Source organism: Canis lupus, chromosome 17 (genome assembly GCF_003254725.2).
Source record: "Canis lupus dingo isolate Sandy chromosome 17, ASM325472v2, whole genome shotgun sequence".
NCBI lineage: Eukaryota > Metazoa > Chordata > Mammalia > Carnivora > Canidae > Canis > Canis lupus.
Window position 1 is genome coordinate 57,118,270 of NC_064259.1, and position 13,579 is coordinate 57,131,848.

General features: G+C 39.9%; 1 protein-coding gene across 25 annotated transcripts in view; it reads left to right on the top strand.

The window, feature by feature from the left end:
* The window catches only part of LOC112664092 (phosphodiesterase 4D interacting protein), a 400,486-nt gene that overhangs the window by 44,048 nt on the left and 342,859 nt on the right, over positions 1 to 13,579 (top strand). The gene's annotated exons all lie outside the window — the stretch shown is intronic.

Consider the following 13,579-nt stretch of genomic DNA (forward strand, 5'->3'; position numbering starts at 1 on the left):
TACTTGCATATTTCTCATGTACTAGATCAGACTAGATACCCCCACCTCTGTGTATCTTTCAGTTTACATGCTAAGGGTAGATTTCAAATACCAGAAGGTTGGGAAGGGGTCATTTTATGTCTGAAAGGATAAACTGGGTGGCTGTCATCATAGTGCCCTCTCCATTCTAGATGGCTCAGGGATAATTTATACAAAGCTATGTGGAGTATCCATCCATTCAGTAGATGCCCTGGGACACTACTCCTATTGAAATTGACCCTGCTTTATAAATAAAATTCCAAAATGAGCTCAGAACATTCCACAAGTTGTCTGTGGCAGAAATTCAAATAGCATTTAAAGTTAGAAGAAAGTCCAGAATAAAAGAGATGTCATGATGACCCAGGATGGCTCTATTTACTTCTGTTTTAAAACATTCAAATACACTGAGGACTTGTTTTCCTTAGTCTCAGAACATCTTTTGAGTTCTGTGGTCAGCAAGACAAGCATGACCTGAACTTGTTTTTTCTCATGGCTGAAACACTTTATTATTCATAGTGTATTCATCATCATCACCATCATCATCACAACTGTAAGTTGTATTTTCGTGGCACTTTAATAGTTTCTAATACATTTTCCCTTAATGTGTCTCATTATCTCTAGTCCTTTTCTGCTTGTTCCACTTTCCAGAAACTTCTTTCTCCTTTGGCATCTCCTTGCCAACTAGGGACAGTAGCTACTGGTACCTTTTCATCATGGCCAAGGTGGAAGAGGTATGAAGAAGCAGTAACTGCTGATGTATAGAAAGCATTGACTGACAAAGAAAATCAAATAATTTCTAGCATTTCACACAGTGGAAGAGTATTTTCCATGTTATAATGTGGAATATTGTTATTCATGATGTGGAAATATAATACTTTACTCACTCATTCCCTTATATGGATGTCTTTAGGGTTTCAGTTTTTAATTATTATAATAATAATACTTGATAAACATCTAGGTATATGAAGCATCTTCTTCCATAGGATTGTTTTTGAATGATAGATGTTCAGAAGTAGAAAAACAATATCAGACATTCCTAGTTGTTGCATATAAATTGCAAATTGCGGGGATCCCTGGGTGGCTCAGTGTTTTGGTGCCTGCCTTTGGCCCAGGGCGCGATCCTGGAGTCCCGGGATCAAGTCCCATGTCAGGCTCCTGGCATGGAGCCTGCTTCTCCCTCTGCATGTATCTCTGCCTCTCTCTCTATGTCTATCGTGAATAAATAAATAAAATATTTAAAAAAATAAAAATAAATTACAAATTGCTTAGCATTTAGACTCATAACTATTAGACATATAGACAATATTTTGGTTCAATTTAACCATCTTTTTCAAGACCCAAGTCCCTATATTGCAGAAGAGGAAGTGGAGGTGCACTGACATAAAATGATGCATCCTAGGTCAATCAGTAGTAACATTCCCAACTTCTATTTCTCTCTAGAGTAAAATGCTTCACTCTTGCTATTAATCTATTACCATCTTGAAGTGTCTCCTGAAATGGTAATAAACAGAAAATTTTAATATAAGAAAATAAAAGTGGATATAAATTACATCAAAATTATGCATACAGGGGTGCCTGGGTGACTTAGTTGGTTAAGCATCTGATTCTTGATTTCAGCTCAGGTCACAATCTCAGGGTCATGAGATTAAGCCCCGTTTAGGGCTCTGTGCCCAGTAGGAGTCCGCTTGAAGATTCTCCCTTTCCCTCTGCCCTTTCCGCCCCTGCCCTGACATACACGTCTCTCTCAGTCTCTCTCTCTCAAGTAAATAAATCTTTAAGGGGATCCCTGGGTGGCGCAGCGGTTTGGCACCTGCCTTTGGCCGGGTCTCCAGGATCGCGCCCCACGTCGGGCTCCCGGTGCATGGAGCCTGCTTCTCCCTCTGCCTGTGTCTCTGCCTCTCTCTCTCTCTCTGTGACTATCATAAATAAATAAAAATTAAAAAAAAATAAATCTTTAAGAAAAAATTCTCTCCCTCTCCTCTGCCCCTCCTCCCATTTTCCCTCTTAAAAAAAAAAAGAAAAGAAATATCAGATTATGAAAACAATTTTAAAAATTATACATACATATTACAATGTCTATTGCAAGAAGAGGAAAAGAGAAAAGAGATGCTGTATTTGGTGATGGGATTATGGGTAACATCCTTTACACGCTGCCTTAAAACTAAGTCAATATATGTTTTTACAGCAGGAAGAAATTTACATTTATGTCTATCAAGTGACAACATATAAAGTTTCGAACAAAGTTGGTTTGACAACACTTCTGTTATTACTCAGACATTTCCAGGTTATTGGCACCATGGGAGCAGTGTTATTGCCAGATCATCTAAGGAGCTGGTTGTAGAGTATCATTTTACTTTCCCTGGGCTAAAATTATTATGCGGGGCTTCCTATACCAGCTGTTCCCACCTACACACCTAGCCTTGCCTTTGTTAGGATAAGTTTACCCTTCAAAAATTAGTTTCACCATTACCTCCTTTTGGAATTATTTTTGGAACCCAGTTCTGGGTGTTTTCTGTAGTCAGAGCATCCTGTCTACTCTGTCATAGCTTGCAGCTAGGTGTGGTTTACGTGGTATTTTCCATTCTCTAAGCTTATTGGAAGAAAAGACTTGTTTTTTGACTCTAAATCTTCAGCATCTAATGTTGTTTCTAGCACTTAGAAGATCCTCAGTTCGGAACTTTCTAGAGAACATTCCCCACAAGACTGACATGAACATCAATTTGGTAGAGACCTCCTTATTATGGAATAGAAATAGCTGGCCATCAAAGCTTGATAACACTATACATTCCAATTGCATTTATTTATTGTAGTTATATGCTTCAAATTCCTGTTATGATCTAGACTTATTTAATACTAGCTATATGATAGTGGATGATATAAAAACTCTGCCTGCAAGTGGCTGATGTTCTGGAGGGATCACTAGGCATGAGTGTATATTACTATCCTGCCTGGACTCACCCTTCCTTCCTTCCAGTCCACTTCCATACACCATCAGCAAGCCAGGTTTGCAGCTTGTCTTCACTGCACATTCTCCACCCTTAGGACTCTTAACTCTGAGTTTGTGTTCCCTGACCACAAGGTCAAGTTCCCCCCATCTCCCCATCAATTTCTGAATATTCAGTTTACCTTATTGCTTACTCCTGTTCCTCTATCTTCCAGGCCACCTGCTCTGTGTCCACCTCCCTACTGAGCCTGGACCTTAGGGGCAGGTCTTTGGGTCATTCTCAGCACTGCTTCAGAACTTCTTATTACTTTAACAATCCCCAAACCTTGGTAACCCTCAGTCAGTTCTATTATCCTCTAGATTCTATAATCTTTGTTTTATCTTTTTTGTTTTTGTTTTTGTTTTTGTTTTGTTTTATCTTTTTAAATTGATTTTCTTTTGTTGAAGTGAAATTGACATAGAATATCATGTTAGTTTCAGGTATGCATCATAGTGATTCAGTATTTTTATACATTATGAAATGATCCCCATGGTAAGTCTAGTCACCATCTGTTGCCATGAAGAATTATTACTGTACTATTGACTGTATTACTTATGCTGTACATTATATCCTCATGACTTATTTATTTTATAACTGGAATTTTGTAATTCCTAATCCTCTTCATCTATTTCACCCGCACCTTCAACCTTCTCCCTATCTCTGGTAATCATTAGTTTATTTCCTGTATATATGAGTCTGTATCTGTTTTGTTTCGCGTATTTATTTTGTTTTTTGGATGTCACATATAAGTAAAATCATACAATATTTGTCTTTCTCTGTCTGACTTATTTCCCTTAGCATAATACCCTCTAGGTCCACCCATGATGTCATGAATGGCAAGATTTCATCCTTTTTTTATAACTGTATATATACAATGGATATCATTGTGGTATATGCCACATCTTCTTTGGTCATTCATCTATTGATGAATACTTCGTTTGCTTCCATCTCTTAGCTATTGTAAATAATGCTGCAGTGAACATAGGGGGGCATAGATCTCTTCGAACTGGTGTTGGGTTATCTTCAGGTAATTACCCAGAAGTGGGATTGCTGGATTATATGGTAGCTCTATTTTTTTTTTTAAGTGGGCACCACGCCCAGCATGGATCCCAATGTGGGGCCTGAAGTCACGACCTGAGATCAAGACCTGAGATCAAGAGTCAGATGCTTAACTGACTGAGCCACCCACAATTGCCCCAGTAGCTCTATTTTTAATTTTGTAAAGAACTTCCATACTCTCTTCCATAGTGGCTACACCAATTTATATTCCCATGAACAGAGGATGAGGGTTACCCCTTATAAGCTTTTTTTTTTTTTTTTTTTTTAGTACATTATAGAACCATACTGAAAAAGAAGACTCTAGATTCAATCTTTTTATTTGGAGCAGATCTATATGTTAAGAAATTTATTTGGAGCAGATCTATATGTTAAGAAATTCTCCTCTTCTTCCTCCTCCTCTTTTTATGTGCTTCCTCCCTCTCCTCCTCTGACTCTTCTCCTGAAAATGCATTCCTCAAAGTCTTTGACTTCAATAATATAAATAAAATCAAGATACAAAGTTGCACATGAAATGTGACTTTTATTTTGTAGAATTCTCAGAGGCATATGAACTGAAGAATAGTGACAGTAAATACATTAAAAATCTTTGTCAATGTTGTCTTTAAGTGGTAGCATTTTTTATTACTTTTCTGTATTCATTTTTCTCTTTTCCAAAATTTTCTAGAAGGAGCATGTAATTCTTTTTAAATCATTAAAAGTGGACACAATAAAGAATAGAAACAGTAGAAGATTATGTTAATAAAAAGGCAGGTAGAAACAGGAAAAATATTTATCTCTTGATGTTTGATCTAGGGCACTGAGATGGACTGTGCCAACTGCCTTGGCATACTATAATGCCTTGTGAATATTGGTTGTTAAGGAAGACTGAGGAGTCCAGAGTGCATTTCCAGGGCCAAAAGTCAACAGCACAAACTAAGTTTTAGAAGTGGGTGAAGAGACCATATACCATCCCCCAGAGACATGATTGAATTTGAAGCAGATTATTTCTCGTCTCTTTTGAAAAGAGTGCTATCAGTATCTTAGCTGATTCTGGGCATGGGGGAGATAATTTATTAGATATTTGGATGTCTGATAACCTCATGGAGCAAAGTGAGAAAAATAATTACTTGAACTTCCTTTACCTTTTTATAGAAGTAAGTGGTTTGTTTCTCTAAACCTTGATGGATAGGAGCAAGAAATACAACGTTCATTCCTTTTAGGCCAAAGACTTAGTACAAGAGCAAAAAAAGGTCATAAAACTTCCATCAGTTGTTGCAGATGTACAATGATGCTGGCAGCTCCCCATAGCTATTGAAGACTTATTAGTACTTAGGAAAACTGCCCCCCAGAGTTCCATTTGGCTGTGGTCACTCACAGTGAATAGAGTCTGTTGAGTGAAGGGTATAATTGCACCCTGTACTGGAGAAAAGTAGATGTTGCTGTATCAGTGCCAAGTCAGCCCACACTTAGTTGGCATGCATGGGGAGACTCATGAGGGATGCTGTCTCTGTTCTGAGGGGGCTTTGCCAATTAAGCATCTTAGCTTGCAGAGGTTATAATGATAGGTCTTGAGATGAGAAAAAAATTATAACCTCCCTGTTTATGTGCTCTGCATCTGTGACTTTACCCTATTTGTATTCAAATATGTTTTTGCAGTTTTGGTGCTGAATGAGGGTGAGATTTGGTGCCATTTGGAACATAGAAGATACACTCAGTGTCTCTCTTGGCAAGAGAAAAGAAGATCTGAGGAAAAGTCTTAGAGCTTGTTCACTATTGGCCTTTCCTGTTTTGATTGTCTATCCCATCACTTATTCTGCCTTTCAGTTTATTTCCTTTGTCTATTAGGGACAGTGGCAAGTGTTAGCACAGAAGAGTTTCGGGGAAGATATGAACATTTAGAGAGATTTGGGTAGAGATAAGGAAGTATAAAATGGTGGATGACTCACTTTTCAGGATAGGACCTATAAAAAAATAGTCATACTAGCCACTTCTCTTTTAGGATTTGAATTCATTTGTCACATGGCATCTGTTACACCAGTATTCAAATACTCAAGTGTGAGCTGTGTCCGGCGGGGATGAGTTGGCATCTCAAAAAACAAATTTGTGTCTGAATTTGAGTCTAAATCCAATCTCGACACAGCATCAGTGTCCACCCCTCAGATTCTCAGGGATCACTTTCCTGCAGTCAAGACAGGGATAGAGGAAGCTCCCTGGTAGGAGGTGTAGGTAGAAGTAAGACATATTGGAAAGAGAAAAGGTTTGGAGTCAAGTGCCATTTTCAAGTTCAGGCTTCACACCAACTAGCTGTGTGATCTTGGGGAAGTCACCTCATCCTTCTGTATGCTTTGTTTCCTCATCTGTGAAAGAGGGATACAGTACCTACTTGACAGGATTTTGTTAGGACTGAATGTGATGCTACCTGGAAAGCATCAGGCACTGAGTGAATTGTGGTGGCAGCATTGGTGGTGGGTGGTGGTGGTTGTCCGCAGTAATGATGGACATTTAATGAAAGATTAGTGCTGAGGAGAATTCCACTGGAAGAAAACATGTTGAACTGTGAAGTTAGGCACAGGCAGTCCAGAGACAGTTACCTGTCGATGTCTTTGTTCCGAGGCTGGTGCTACTTGTGAAACCCTACCATTTAAAAGTTCTCAGAGCCAGAGCTTCACACATTAGAGAAAGGAGGCCATAGTTCTCCTTCCAACCCTTTTCTATCTGCAAGTATTGAATGTAGTAGATACAAAATAAAAATGCAAAAAATCGATCTCTGAACATCAGAAAAATTTTTATTTGAACCAGAATTTAGTAACTCATGCCAAATGAGCTTGAAGAATATAGGAATTAGAGGGCACCTGGGTGGCTCAGTGCCTGTTGAGGTCTGTCTGCCTTTGGCTCAGGTCATAATCCTAGGGTGCTGGGATCAAGTCCCCCATTGGGCTCCAGTCCCCCATTGGGCTCCCTGCTCAGTGGGGAGTCTGCTTCTCCCTCTATTCCTCTTCTCTGCACATACTTTTTCTCAAATAAATAAATAAAATATTTAAAAAAAGAATATAGGAATTAGAATGTGTGTTTGGTTCAGTGTCCAGTGCTGAGGAGGACCCCAATTAACAGCAAACTTCAACAATCTTCCTGTCACACCATATAAGCCCCACTCTTTGAGAAGATCAGAATGTTCCTAATCTCCTACATTGTTTATCTTTTATTGAGGGCTTCATTAGAAGGGCAATGTAAATTGGATCAAAATACATTCTCTTTTTTAAAAAATAAGAATTAACCTTTTAGGGGCACTGGATGGCTCAGCTGGTTAAGCATCCACCTCTTGATCTCAGCTCAGGTCTTGATCTTGGGGTCATGAGTTCAAGATCTATGTTGGGCTCCATGCTAAGTGTGGAGCCTAGTTAAAAAAAAAAAAAAGAATTAACCTTTTAGTATAAAATAGTAAAAGAAGAAAATAAAAAAAGGCAGATATTCACTTGAATTTTCTACCATCCTAAACCTCTAGCTTTATCTTTTGTGCAGATTCTCTTCTAGTCCATATATATAGATATTTTTTACTACAGTACAAATCTTAGTCCTGATCCATCCTTGCATGACATTTTAAAATCATCTTTGGGGGTTCTAAGTAGTTACATAAAGCTGTGTTAGAGGAGGGAAGTACAAATGAAGAAATGGTCTTCACGCTTGACTTCCCTTAATACTCCTGCCTGAGGGTTAGAGCTTGGAGAAAGAAGGCTCAAAGAGAAGGAAAGGTAGAAACATTTGGGAGGACAGTCCTGGGGATAGTTTATGCCTACTCAGGCAGGAGTAAGGATAGATTCAGTGTTCTGTTTTCTGCATATTTCCTAGCTACCCGCCCCCCCAACCAGGACAAAATTAACTGCTATCTCATTTATGTTCTGAAATCTCTGTTTTAAATCTCATTATTCATGTAATTATCTCATTGAATCCTATCTGCCTTCCTCAGTAGATCCTAGTATCTTGATGAGGTATATTTCTTTTTCACCTTTATGTTCCCAGGACTTGCCATATAAGCCACTTCTCAATAAATGTTTATGAAAAGTAATGGAAAAAAAAAACTAAAAATAGCAATCATGGCCCAGGTTTTTGCTCCAAGTACTGCTATAGCAGATTGTTTTTCCCCCTTCTGCATTTTTGTTTATAACAACAACAACAACAATAAAAAGCTATATAAGGGCAGCCCCAGTGGCGCAGCGGTTTAGCGCCGCCTGCAGCCCGGGGCGTGATCCTAGAGGCCCTGGATCGAATCCCACGTCAGGCTCTCTGTATGATGCCTGCTTCTCTCTCTGCCTCTCTCTCTGTCTCTATGAATAAATAAATAAAATCCTAAAAAAAAAAAAAAGCTATATAAAAGAAGTCTGAAACATTTGCATCCAAGAGATAGCCTTTGTCCCTACACTAGAGATCTTAAACAAGAGTGGCAGTAAGTGATGAAGGAGGAGACCCAGACAGTGTGGGGCTCCAACAGCCTAACTGGATATGATTGCCCTGGAGAGAGGACCTGAAAATAAGTGTCCCTTTGGGAGTTTGGACACTCATATCGGAAGCAATATTCCTCAGCTAAAATGTTTACTAGGTGAGACCAAGGAGAAGAAAGTACTAGGGATGGACTGGATGGACATCAGCTCCTTAGAAATAATTTGGGGGGTGACTTTTGTCCTGGGATACCACCATCTCATACTGTTCAGAGACTGTTGCACAACCTGCTTTGTAATGTAAAGTTGTATGGTTGCCATCTTGTCATTGCTCATGAATAATATGGTCCAATAACATGATCTGTTGCTCTTCGCAGTCTACAAATGAAACAGGCCAAAATACAAGGCAATAACACTAAATGTGCAGTTTGCAAAGGAAGACCAATGACTTCCCTATAGAAAATATCTCTCTGCAGGCTCCATCCTAGTGTTACCCTTTGGTAAGGAAGGAAGACCCACATTTCTACGCTTCCCCACAATGTTAGGAGAGAATAGACAATTGGCACCAGTGAGCTGCTTACATTTTGGAAAAGAGCTATGTCAGTGTGGCCATTTTTAAGCAAAGCAAAATTGAGTGCTTGGATATTCCTGACATAATTAAAACTACTATATTTAGGAAATTACTGGAAAAAATCCTCAGAGCACAGTTTGACAGCAGCAGAGTATCAGAGTGTAGCAGATGGCTCTGAAAGAATCAATTATTTTCTGTTTATTTTCAACCTAATCACCCTGGGAAACTGTAGGAAAAGTTAGTAATATGGGATATCGGATGTTGATGTGTTGTTTGAGTCCAGTATCTTCTTAGCTACTTATCAGCAAATCAAGAAATCATGAGCAAGATACCATGCAGAAATTGAGCAGGCAAACAGCTTGTGGGTGGGTTGTACTTGGAAAATGCCTGGTTCTTCAAATTAAGCAAGAGAGTGGCTTGGCAAAATTTAATAACTGTAACTTCAGTAGAATTGGTATCAGTATTAACAGATTGAAGAAGGAGAGAGAAAAAGGATAAGGCTCATTGGGGTATATTTATACCTAACATTGAGTTCATTTATACAGGAATACCACTTAAGGTAAAAGTATCTTGGGAGAAAGATTGTATATGTACATTTATGGGGGAGAGCTGTGACTGCCCTGGTGAACCATATGCTAGCTGAGCATGAGTCATTCATGGTCTGATGTTAAAAAATAAATCTACAAACACTTCAGTTTCAGAAACTAGGACAAGGCCATACGAATGTTTTCCAGGTTTGGGTAATATGGAAGAATTTACCAACACATATATTACTGCTTCACAAAGCTGTGTGCATGTGCATATATGGCATAGGTTGGAGTCTGTCTCTAGTATATCTCAATTCTCTTTGCACTTTGGTTTATTAGATGTTGTCACAAATTGCAATCCCCTAGACATATACCTTGTGTTTCTTCACTATGAACCCCTTCCCTGGGGGAGCATCAAATTCCTTCCCAACCTTTTGGAGCAGATGATGAGCAATAAGAGAAGGAACTTGAGCTGTTAATAGAGTTAAAGTGATTTTTAAAAATCTCCTGAGACTATAAGTATGGCCATTAACTCAGTACCCATCCAAAGTGACCTCTATCCTTCCATTTATTGATTCATAGTGGGCAGACAGCTAGCTCAGAGAGGGTGTAGGTGGGCTGGAGAAGCTAAAGTATCTCATGGGGCCTAGATGCATTGCCTTGTAATCTACTCCTGATCTATAATGTGGAATCTTCAGAGCAAAGAGGATTGAATGAGATCATGTCTGGAAAGTTCTCCAGATCCTTGGAAAGTATTAAAAGGAGTTTTATGGTTAAGTGTCTATTGGAATAGAATTGCAAAATTACAGCGAGGGACCTTAGAAAAATCCATGTACTTCTTTTACGAATATTTGAGCAAACTGAAGCCCAAGAGGTGAAAGTGATTTATGAACCCGTTTTAGTAGTTTATCATCAAAGATTAGTGAATTGCATGCTGAAGCAAATAGGTTACCCAAGACTGTGTCTGTGTTTTGTTTTTTGTTTTGTTTTGTTTTGTTTTTTAATACAGTATACAGCATGGTGGTATTTCAGATTAATAATATAGTGATTCCACAAGTTTAGATATTATGTTCAGCAGGAGTGGAGCTACCATCTGTCACCATACATCACTATTATAATATCATTGACTATATTCCCTACGCTGTACCTTTCATCCCTCTGACTTATTCATTCCATGACTGGAAGACTGTATCTACCACTCCTTTTCACCCATTTTGCTCTCCCCTCCACCCTTCCCTCTGGCAACCATCAGTCTATTCTCAATATTTATAGGTCCGATTCTGCATTTTTTTGTCTATTCATTTGGGGTTTTTTTAAGATTCTACATATGAGTGGAATCATATTTGTCTTTCTCTGACTGACTTATTTCACTTGACATCATATCTTCTAGGTCCATCCATGTTGTCTCAAATGACACATCATCCTTTTTTGGCTACATAATCTTCCATTGTGTTTATATACCACATATTCCTTATCCATTCTCAAGACTATGCATTAAAGCAGAAATGAAATTCTGTCTGCACTTGATCTATACCGGGTAACAGCCCCAGAGACCTACACAGAGCCAGGGAGGTATCATTGAGTATACGAGCTAGGACTGCAGAGATAGGACAGGGACTGTGGCAATCTGGAGATCATATATTTGTTCTGCTGAAAGGCAGGTTATCCCCCTAGATGGGAAGGCAGGTCCTGTGTTGCTAGACCCATTCATTTTTTTTTTAAGATTTTATTTATTTATTCATGAGAGACACACCGAGAGAGAGGCAGAGACACAGGCAGAGAGAGAAGCAGGCTCCATGCAGGGAGCCCATGTGGGACTCGATCTGGGACTCGATCTGGGACTCCAGGACTATGCCCTGGGCCAAAGGCAGATGCTTAACTGCTGAGCCATCCAGGGATCCCTGACCCATTCATTTTCTAAGAGAAGCTAGAAGTGGGTCAGCCTCATGCTGACCAAATAGAAGCAGGTTGGCTGGCTGAACTTGGCCTGAGGGATAACCGTGTTCCTGATGGCAGATGCACACTTACTGGCCTGAGTCTGCAGGCTTAGTACAAAGGAATCCATTCAATTGCTGAACAGCAGCAGCTGAGTGTAGGTTTTCTCCCCACAAATGTTTCAAGACATTGTTCTGGCTGATGGCTTCAACATCCTTCCCTTACTTTATCTCAACAGTGGGGGATTCGTAAGTAGTACCTTCATCTCTTTAGCTGTTCCACTCTCAGGGAAAGTTTCTTTTTTTTTTTTTTATTTATTTATGATAGGCACACAGTGAGAGAGAGAGAGGCAGAGACACAGGCAGAGGGAGAAGCAGGCTCCATGCACCGGGAGCCCGACGTGGGATTCGATCCCGGGTCTCCAGGATCGCGCCCTGGGCCAAAGGCAGGCGCCAAACCGCTGCGCCACCCAGGGATCCCTCAGGGAAAGTTTCTAATGAGAGGTAGTGACAGGAAAGAGGCAGATGATCTAGAGATCTGCTTTTGAATAATAAAAAAGTCACCAAGTGGTGTGTGTGTGTGTGTGTGTGTGTGTGTGTGTGTGTAGTCCAGTGTGCCTTGTCTGGGACTTTGATGTCCATCTGGAACTTAACAAAGTGAAGATTCATGCCAACATCCAGCCCTGAGGCCCAGAAGGAAGAACGGCAATTTCTAAACAAATGCCAATCTCTCTCCTGCCACCCTGTGAGTGTCTTCTGGCTTTGAAAAAGAGAAGCCCTCTCAATCTCTGTCTGCAGAACTCTTTTTGAAACAACAAACTGGGTGTACCCAAGAGTTTAAGGAATAAATGGGATGTTGAAAGCATCTCTCTGTAAGATTATTGCAATCCGCTCTGTTTCAGCCTTCCCCACCCAAACAGTCTGTTGTCAAAATAATAGCCAGGCCTTTTAAAACATTCAGCACTCAGGTCACCCCTCTTTTTGACTCACAAGATTCCAGTGGCTAAATGCTTCTCAACAGCCTGAAAGGCCTTATACAATCTGACCCCTTACACAGCCTTCCCATTACTTCCTAGACCTCACCTCCTCCTGCTTCCTCACCATGTGCTCACTCTGCCCAGCCATATTGGCCTCCCTTCTGCTCCCAGACACTCTGGCATGCTCCTTCCTGTGAGCCTTTGTATTTAATGTTCTCTCCTTAGAAGACTCTTTGCCCCAGTACCCCCATGACTACCCCTATTGCTTCTCAGAGAAATCCTGCCTACTGAAAATGTCAATCCCTTCCTCCTTGCCATACCTCCAGCACTCCTTCTCTCCATTCCTTTCTTCAATTTTTTATAATTACTCTCCATAGTTTATTTATTCATTTCCCCTTAAGTTCCATGAGCATAGGCATTTTTGTCTGTTGTGTTTACTGCCATATTCACGGTGCTTAAAACAGTGCCTAAAAACATAGTAGGTGCTTGACAAGTAACTTGTTGACTATATTTTGAAAAAAAATTTCCCTCCTGTGCTAAGGATGGTGACTTTCACTGTGCTGGGCACAGACATCTCTTGCTACTGAACCATGGTATTTTTAACATTACCATTATTAGACTATCTGGATTCCAAGTTTTCTGAGTCAATTCTACTTCCTACCTTCCTAAGAAGAGGTTTTCTGCTTATCTCCATCTCCACTGTCTTTTCTTAGTTAAAACTATCACAACTTCTTGCTCTTTCCCACCACTTGGATTCCCTCCACAGGTCTCACTCAGCAGCCAGAATCTATCTATCTATCTATCTATCTATCTATCCATCCATCTATCATCTATTTATTCTATTTTATTTTTAAAGATTTTATTTATTTATTTATGAGAGACACAGAGACAGGCAGAGGGAGAAGCAGGTTCCATGCAGGAAGCCTGATGTGGGACTCGATCCCGGTAGTCCCGGATCACACCCTGAGCCAAAGGCAGACGCCTAACTGCTGAGTCAGCCAGGCGTCCCAGAATGATCTATTTAAAAGCTAAATCTGGTCATTTACCACTCACTCCCTCATTTAAAATCCTTCAGTAGTTTCCCACTGCCCTTTACA